Source organism: Haemaphysalis longicornis, unplaced genomic scaffold (assembly GCF_048455015.1).
Source record: "Haemaphysalis longicornis isolate Haplotype H1 unplaced genomic scaffold, Haemaphysalis longicornis Haplotype H1 scaffold_35, whole genome shotgun sequence".
NCBI lineage: Eukaryota > Metazoa > Arthropoda > Arachnida > Ixodida > Ixodidae > Haemaphysalis > Haemaphysalis longicornis.
Genome location: NW_027526352.1, coordinates 2,771,988 through 2,781,008, shown reverse-complemented (window position 1 = coordinate 2,781,008; position 9,021 = coordinate 2,771,988).

The following is a 9,021-nucleotide window of genomic DNA, read 5'->3' as shown; positions in this document are numbered from 1 at the left end:
AGCACAAACCTGTGCACAACGGCCTGTACATAAAGTGGAGCTCGCACACTGCAGCCGATGATTCTGTGAGGGGCTTGTCCTAGTAGTGTCAAGTACGTTTCCCCATCCATTCAGGATGCATCTGTTATTTCCCACACAATTTGACGGACAATGTAAATTCTGTACTCAACCAGGCACTCTATCGCACATAATATGGGAGTGCGTCAAGAACCCAGACCTCCCACCTCCTTTTCCTTCCCCTACTCCTGAGCAGTGGGAGATACTGCTGTCCAGCTCCCTCCCTCAAGATCAACTTCTGCTGGTCGAGAGGGCCAGTCGAGCCGGGACGGCGCATGATTACCTGAAATGAGGAACAACCCCACCTAAAAGCTCGATAAAAAAAGTTTTGTCTCTCTCTCTCCTGCCGCCGCAAATTGCGGTTCCACTTTTTTCGAACCTCTTCGTCTCCTGGGGTGGAGAACAAAGACGCCTTTGGAGCACCCTGATAGCCGGTGCGACAGCCTGGGCAAAACAGTGCGCATCAGTCCTTCTTTTCGCTATCTTCCTCACATGGTGGTCCTTGACGAAATGCACTCTCTCACTGTTTTGAAAAACGCGTCAGAACCTCCGCACCGATTCCACCGAACGTACGTGCCCCCACCGCCTTCCAAGTTCTACGTTTCGTCCGGCCTGATCGAGGGCTGCGGCGACAGCGCGGGCGCGGCTGACCGGCTGCGAGATCGTGCACCAGCGCCCCTAGCCACCCTAGCGGTGGTCGACGGCGCGCGGCACGCCGAAAGCAGCGCCGTCTCCGCCCGCTCGGGCCACTCCCCTATTCTAGTTCACTCTAGATTGTTCTAACGTGGCTTTAACTTTGGCTCTGTTGAGTTCAAAATTTTGAACGACCACTCTCGCCGCGTGGTTAGCTGTTGCAAAACGCTGGCACAACCGCGCAAAAAAAAAGAAAAGAAAAAAAAAGCATGCGGGGGGAATTGACCCCGGTACTATAGCACCGCAAGCGGAGGCGCAAACCCTACACCAAATATAAAACCTTAGCAATGTTACTTAATCAGCCGGTTTTACCTTCGTATGGAAGAAATTACAAATTTCAAGTTGGCTCTGTCTGGACGGACCGCTAAGTTCTCATAAAATTCCATCTGGACGGAAGGTGCTCCGTTTCGTATGGACGGAACTTTGGCACCTTAATATCGTCCTGTCTGGACGGAACGGTACCCACCGCCTTAACTAAATCCCATTGTTTTAAGCTTCAACTATGCTAGTGCATGATATTCGGCTTTGTGTGTGACTGTGATTAGAGGACTGTGATTAGCCTCCTTTTCTCCCGCTCACGCCGCGGGACAAAAAGGAGGCAAGGGTCTAGTAAAGGTCACCAATTACCCCTCCAATCTTCCTTAGCAACCCCTTGTAGCACCTGTAGTACAACTGTTAGCAGCAGTCTGTCATGATGTACTCAACCGGCAAAACAGCATCCGCTCACACACTAGCGATAGTCGCTGTTACTGATTCACACTATTTCTAGCTTTTATTGGTGTTTCGCCCAGATGAAACTGGCCAATTAGGGCAGTCACTACACCTTTTCATAACTTCAATGTTTGGAGTAGGCAGCTCCTGTTTTGGTTGCAGCTAACCATTCCAATAGATCAATCTCTCTCTCTCTCTCTCTCTCCCTCTCTCTCTCGTGCTCTCTCGCTCACCAGTTTGCTTTGGCTGGGGCGCTGCTAGTTGTGTCTATAGAGATGTTAGCGGTTGAAGAAACGTTCAAAACTGTGTGAAAACACGTTTTTTTCGTTTTTTTTTACCGGGAGAAATATAAACAAAACAAACAGAGCTTCTCCGAGGTGACAGTGATGACGTGAATGCTGATGTACCCTCTACAACGGGCGAGTGAAAGTTCTTTACCATTACCCCCCCCCCCTTCCCCTAAAAAAAAAGAAAAATGCATGTGCTCTACACACAGCCCTCCAGACACGTGAAAGTACAGCGGCCGAAGGACTGAAACCCATTGTCTCAGCCCTATGACGCGTGGCACATGCTTGTCCTGCACAGGTACACACACCAGCACACCAACTACCAGCACACCAACTACTCCATCGAACCCTAGAGCAACATGAGTGGGTGCGTTGCCTTCACTTTGGTGCTCAGTCCAAATCGATCACCCTTAATGACCACATTCTCCATGCTTCACCGTCGTGCACACACGCACGACACGGCAAATTTCATAGTGAGTTGTCCAGCCTCTTTTGCTGTATCAGTATACGAGGTGCCTTGCCCGAGCCTCGAAAAGGAGCATGCTGCCAAGGCTGTTGTCGTACAGTTGCACCTAGCCGATCGTGGTTTTCTGGGCTCTATACAAAGCTAGAGATTATTTTTTGGAGGCCACACGATGCCACTCCTTCTCTTCTACCTCACCAATCCTCTGCCGCTCTTCCTGTGCCCACGACGTTCCGAGTACGCTTCCACGGGCTCTTGGAAGAGGTCGTAGTTTTGCTCTAACCTGTAGAGTCTACACGTCCACTAGGTGGGCAAGCACAACATTACCTCCAGGTATCCAAAGACACAACGGGCCCAGAACTCACACTTGATAAACAGCAGGGAGCCATTCAATGAAAGCTTTCTGGAGGCTTCCTTTGCTTCAAATGAGGACAGGCCAAGATCGCCCAGCACAGCCTCGTTGGCGGTGGTGCCATGGCACCCAACTGCCATACGACCCAACTCACTTTGCTGTCGCTCTATCAATTCCCTGGTCTCCGATGAGAGGCAGATCACAGCGTTGGCAAATGTCAGGGTTGGCACATAAACTAGCTTCCACAGTTCGCTTACCATACCAAAGCGGTTGCAGCCCCACAGCACCCGGCATCTTATGATGCCTGATCCCGTAGTGCAGACTGCCGCAGCTTTTCCTCCCGTTCACAACACAAGTTCTAGTCTGCCCCCAAACACACATTCAGGTGCATATACAACGCTCGAGTGGTGAGATGTTCTCCGCCCAGTGATAGCGTACTTTCTGTGTTCTTCCCAACAGTGAGGCCGACAACTGCCATTTTCTTGGTGTTGAACCACAGGCCCAGTTTCATGATCTCAGCATGGGAAGCTTTCAATAATACCTGGCTTTGATGACCATTCTGCAATGCCAACCAAATCATCAGACCCGGTATCTGTATCTGTCATGTATGCCCCTCGTGCTAAATCTCAAGCCCAAAACCAAGGCCTTATTTGGTCAGCTCCCGCTCAATGCCTGCTGTGTGTAGAATACACAGTAGCGGTGAACGTTATTGACGCACTAGTGTTGAGTACGGAAGAGTGCAAAGCCAAGAGAGAGCTACTCATGCGCACGCTACCAGTGAAGAATAAATGTTGCATTTACACACACCAAAAAAAGTAACTCTGCTACAGTAACAGATAGTACAGTTTCCAAAAGTAACTTGTTACAGTTACTGTGACAAGTAATACTGGTGCTTTTTGGCTACTGTATAAAACTAAGTAATAGATCAAAGACCAAATGATAAAGCGTACTTAAAGGGGCCCTGAAAGGCATTTTGAGCACACTAAATGAACTAGCGCAATCGCTAGATTGGGTCGCCAACGTCACCTGTGCCAAGTATTACTCTTTTACGCGCAGCGGAAAGCTCACACTTTTGTTGCAAAGTTTGTCGCTTTTTTCTCACCCTTTCCTTCGTGTTTTTGGACGCCGCCATCTTCACATGTCTACATCATCGATTCCCATATGTTCGTCATGAGCTAGACATCCTGCTATTGGGCGGCTTTTTCACGCACTTCCGGCAAAGAGATGAGTCGTCTGCTCAGCGTCGGCTCGCCGGCTGATCTGCCAGCGGAGTGCCGGAGTGCTTTGACATTTTACGACAAACGAAACAAGTGTAAACAAACGCTTAACCGTTTGTATTGAATGCAACACGGCCATAACACGACGTGGATTTTATCTTACGTGAGTACGTACCATAAAGAAAGTCCCGTGGCACTTCTTCGGTGCAATCGCAGAGAACGCCCTGAGCCGAATGCCCGGGTTTGACGCGTACATTTTGTTCAACTTCAAAACAATCCAGAGATGCGTTTCGAACGAACGCAACGTCACAACATGCGTTGCAAGTCTGAACCGCGATTGACAGACGATGAGTTGCCTCCTCCTGCCCGTCGTAAATACGGCACTCAACTCACACCCGGTTCGCGGGGACGAGCAGCAAGTCACAACTCTGGCGCGCAAGCGAGAAGGCTTTTAGCCAGGCACACTGCACATACCCCATGCGAGGTTGAGTGGTACGTCGTTCGAGAAAGATAATCCAGACCATGGGAAGCACTATCCACCCGCAGAAGTACAATGTCGCATTTCATCGCGATACGAACGCGTCCACAACACACAGGAGGCGATGCACACACACACACACACAGCTTCGGTCGCTGCATTGGCTTAGCTGCAAGCTTCGTTCGGACAATCAGCGATGCTACGACGATACAGAGCTGCGTGAGGACGACGTGCTAACCACTTCACGTATTTAAAAACACAGGGGCAAAGAACTAGGTTCATCGGAAGCAAAAAATCTTTCCTCCATTATAGTGCCTGAAATATACTGTCTAGTGTGCCGAGGGCGGGCTCCAGGAGGGCGCCGGGAGCGATGTACGCGGCCGTCTGCCGCTTGGGGCGCTGCCGTGCGGGAGTGTGCGCGTTCATCCGGCCCGAGCAGATCGCGCGGTTACCTCCGAGCTGCGTAGCAGACGGCAGCGGCAGAACTTTCCATTCCCGCTTGCGACGAAAGCGAGCGAAAGCGACGGGAATTCTGTCGCGCAACCAAAATTTGTCCCGACCATTCGACAAAAACGATCGTCGCGCGACAAAGCGACGGAATTCCTGCCGCTCTCACTCGCTTTCGTCGCAAGTGCGAACGGGCCTTTATGCGCAATCTCCGCCCCACATAAAACAAGCTCTTGCTTGTCGCCTGAGCATACGGTTGATATCTGACTACGTTACACTGTGCTTGCCAGTGTATTTAAACGATGTCACTAGGTTTGAAACGTACGCGCTCGGCGTGCAGCTTTGTAAACGCAAGCGGTTTCACATACGCACGCTATTTTGCTGCTAATAGAGTTTTAGTACAGCGTTTGTGGCCTTTGCATACGCTAAACGCTAAATTTTTGCGTCCCGCTACGTGACACCGCGATGGGAGTTTTAGTAGAGCGTCTCATCAGTTTTGCGTAGCGACACACTAATGCATACGGCGCCATCTGTCAAATGTTTTCCGAAATGTCTCGCCGGCTGATCTGCTAGCGGAGTGCCGGAGTGTTTGGACATTTTACGACTATCCAAACAAGTGCAAACAAACGCTTTCCCGTCAGTGTTGAATGCAACACATGGGTGCAGCTTGTCAGAACACGGGTTCTCGCTGATCGAGTGCAGCGTTGGTTTGCTCTTCGCCTTCACGTTCATCGCCGCTGATAAAGCGATCCGATCGGGCGCGTTTTGTGCACGGGTTCTGTGTCGGTTGAAAATGTCTTTTTTCACATGCCGCCGGTAGTAGGAATTACAACCACCGCAAAATAACACCCAGCACCAGCGGGGCCACATCTGAGACCGCGCTTTTTGGATAAACAGTGCGCGGTGCACCAAAGGGAACGAGCGCACGATTCTCCCCACGCGGCTGCGAGTTCGCCGCCGATACCAACTGCAGCCCTGCAGCTACGTACACCGCGAAAGGGCAAGGCCAGGCCGCACACATGCGGCCAGGTCATTCGTTCGCTTTTCCAGCCTGTGTCCATGGTGTCTACAGAGATGAAAAAGCCGAAAGAGCTGGCCCGTAGCAGACGGCAGTCTGTGGGAGCGCAATAGCGGAAGTACGTCACCGCTGAGGAGCGGAGCATCATGGGAGGGGAGGCCAACAGCGAAGAAACAGTTGAAAGGAGGAGGAAATACGGCGCGACGATAATTCGCGGTTTTTTATTTACGATTTCTCAGCTAATACTCATCGCTTTAACAAAATTCTTGCAGGAGGAGATTGCTAATACATTGCTTTATTTGGTTACATGTACATCCATGCTTCGGCGGAAGGCATTTCAGGACCCCTTTAATTCAAACGTACAAAAACTTACGGGTAGTCAAAATTGCACATTGTGAAACCTTAAAATAAGGTAACCCAAAAGGGAACACACTCCAGCCTAACAACAACAATTGTCAAGTTTGCCCCATTTTGCCGCGTCAACTCACTTTCACGACGACAGTTCGCCTTTATCAAGTCATTACTTTGAGATGCTGACAACCACACCAAGATGACAAAGCCACCAGCAAGAGCGGCTCAGCAGACACCCCTAATGCTGTCATTTCCACACCACTGCGTGGAAATCTCACACGCATGCCTAAATGTATCTCATTCAGATGCTTTTCACTCATGCGGAAAGAATGAGCCATCATCGATGAAGCAGATGTATGTTTCTCACCCCAACCTCCGTGGACACCAGCTTCCTTTCTTTCCCCGCATCAATACGGCTGCCTCATTCTCAGCAGGCCTATCTGCAGTGGCCACTTTTTACAATGGTAGGCCAGCTTCCTTTTCGGGGCGGTGGAATTGCCCGTTTCTTTTTTTCTTGTTTGCATTCGACTCCAGACGAAGGAAAAGTGCTGAGAAATCTCCTTAAAAACTCACCTCCGACCGGTCTAATGCAGGGAACGTAATCCTCTTCGCATACTTCTCTCATATACTGCGAGGGGAGTGAATTTTTATGTGTCATGTTTAAATGTGGCTTAATATTATGCTGTCGGTTCACATTGCAACTGGGTGGAAGTGCCATGTATGTAAGTTTCCCAGTCTAATCTGCAGTTACTGAATGGTTGACCAAATAGTTCAAGTGTGATTTGTCCCAATTCGACCAAATAGTTCAAGCAGGTGTGATTTGTCGTGCCGTGGACACCAGACACGAGCATGCGGACACCAGAATGCTTGCGAGTGTGTGTGGGGGGGGGCTAAAAGGAGGGGGTAACAGATTAGAGAATTAGAGGAAGAGGACATGGAATTACAACCTAACACGCACGCAGTAATGACTGAAAAAATACACTTGAACATCTAAAACACTGAAATTTATAATGAAGTTGAACGACGCGTGCAGTAAGCACACCAACACTCACAAAAGAACGTTGTGTACAGAAAACACATTTCAGAAATTTTTCAAGAGATGCGACAAGAAAAATGTGTGTGCATGTGTGTGTGTGTAGGGGGGAAGGTGCTTACACAGTGCCATTTATGAGCAATCCATGAGCAGCTGCAAAGTGCAGGAGAAGCAAAGACGTACCCAAGGAACACATTCAGGAGATGTGAAAGGAAGAAAAAAAATGGTGTTGGGGGGGTAGATTTACACAGAGCCATTTATAAGCAAATTGTACGCAGTTGCCAACAACACAAGTACACCAACACCACAGAACAACAAGTACACAACAACTACATTTCAAAAAAGCAAAGGAAAGGGTGCAAGGAAGTTGCAAATTGCAACCTAAAACCATGTCCTCGTTGCGAATAGCCAGCAAGACTAGCACTGAATATTAACAAGTGCGGTTGCTCAGTATCTTTAATTTTTGTCCATGAACAAACATTTATGCACTTGTAGACTATGCTTTGCACATGCAGTCTACTGTCATGATGTCAAAGTTGTAGGGACCTCTAGAGTTTGTTATATTAATCAAGAGTGCTCAAATATATGACTCTGGACAAGATAACAGTGCACATTATGATTGGGCATGGATCTGAATCAAATTTTTTAACATTTTCCTACCGCAACTAGAAGAAACAAACAGGGAGCAGAGGTGAAAAGCCCTCAGCTATAGTTTATTGGCCATTCACTGGTAACCACACCTTTAAAAACAGAAAACATCCCGTATAACGAGAGTGGTCCTTTTCAAACCATCAGGCCACGTCAAAAATGGGTGTTTTGAAAATGACCAAACTCTAAATTTGGTCTAATCTAGCTGAATACCAAGTAGTTTATAGTCTATAGTAAACTTTTGCTTTATTTCGAACATTTTTTACTATCAAAGTTCTTTTTTAAACCTTGATGTGCTTTATGTATGTATAAATCTTTACTGAGCAAAGGGGTGGCCAGTGGCCTAAGAATTGAGTGGCGTGCTTGAAGGGGGGGGGGAGGGGGGGCATTATATGGAAACTTTTTACTGTGATAGCAACATATGGACACAACTTCTTAGCTGGTGGTGATGAAGCACTAGATATTTTGTGGTTGGACAATATAAAAAATACGAATTAACTTAATGAATCTGGCCTTTCAATACAGTGAAGGAATAGCCATGGCTAAAAACATTTTGTGTTTTGTTTGAACAAACTGAAAGTGAAATCATCAGAGTCTGTACTGTACTGCATCTAGAAAAAGTTTCCAATTAAGCTTATGTTAACTTCTCCTACAGTAGCTAGGCGTCCACAACATGGTGCATAAACAGCCTGTTCCACCTTCTAAGGACCAGAAGGTGTGTGTCAGAATAGAGGTGAGTGTCAGAACTGCATCCACACACCTGTGTTATAGGCTAAAATTAAAAGCAACAAGTACAATTGCTGGGTCCCTTTAATATTTTCTTCATTAAACAAAACATTTGCTCCATTTGTTGATTCTGCCTTGTACGTATCTTGGATATGTTGACATATAATTAATGATCCCAAGGTAGGTAATTAGTGATCTTCACATTGCAAGTTTCTGTGACTTCATATATTTCAAAAATTCATTAGGAATAATTATGTGGTGTAGGTAGGCATTTTAACAGTAAATAAATTTAATGTTTACTTGTTGCGAACCTAAATCAAGTATACTGCCATTTCCAAGTGCAAGAAGGTCACCGTACACTTACAGTGCTCCACGCTGCGTTTGTGTAAAGCGAAAGCTTTCTTAGAGGAAGAGATGGCCTCCTGTCGAAAAATTCATTTCCCCATTGACTGGTTGGTCGACCGAAAAGCTTTCATAAAAAAATAAAAACCAGTCCTAGGTCCTTCATATTTTGGTGCAAGCTTGCTGAACTTGCTGCTT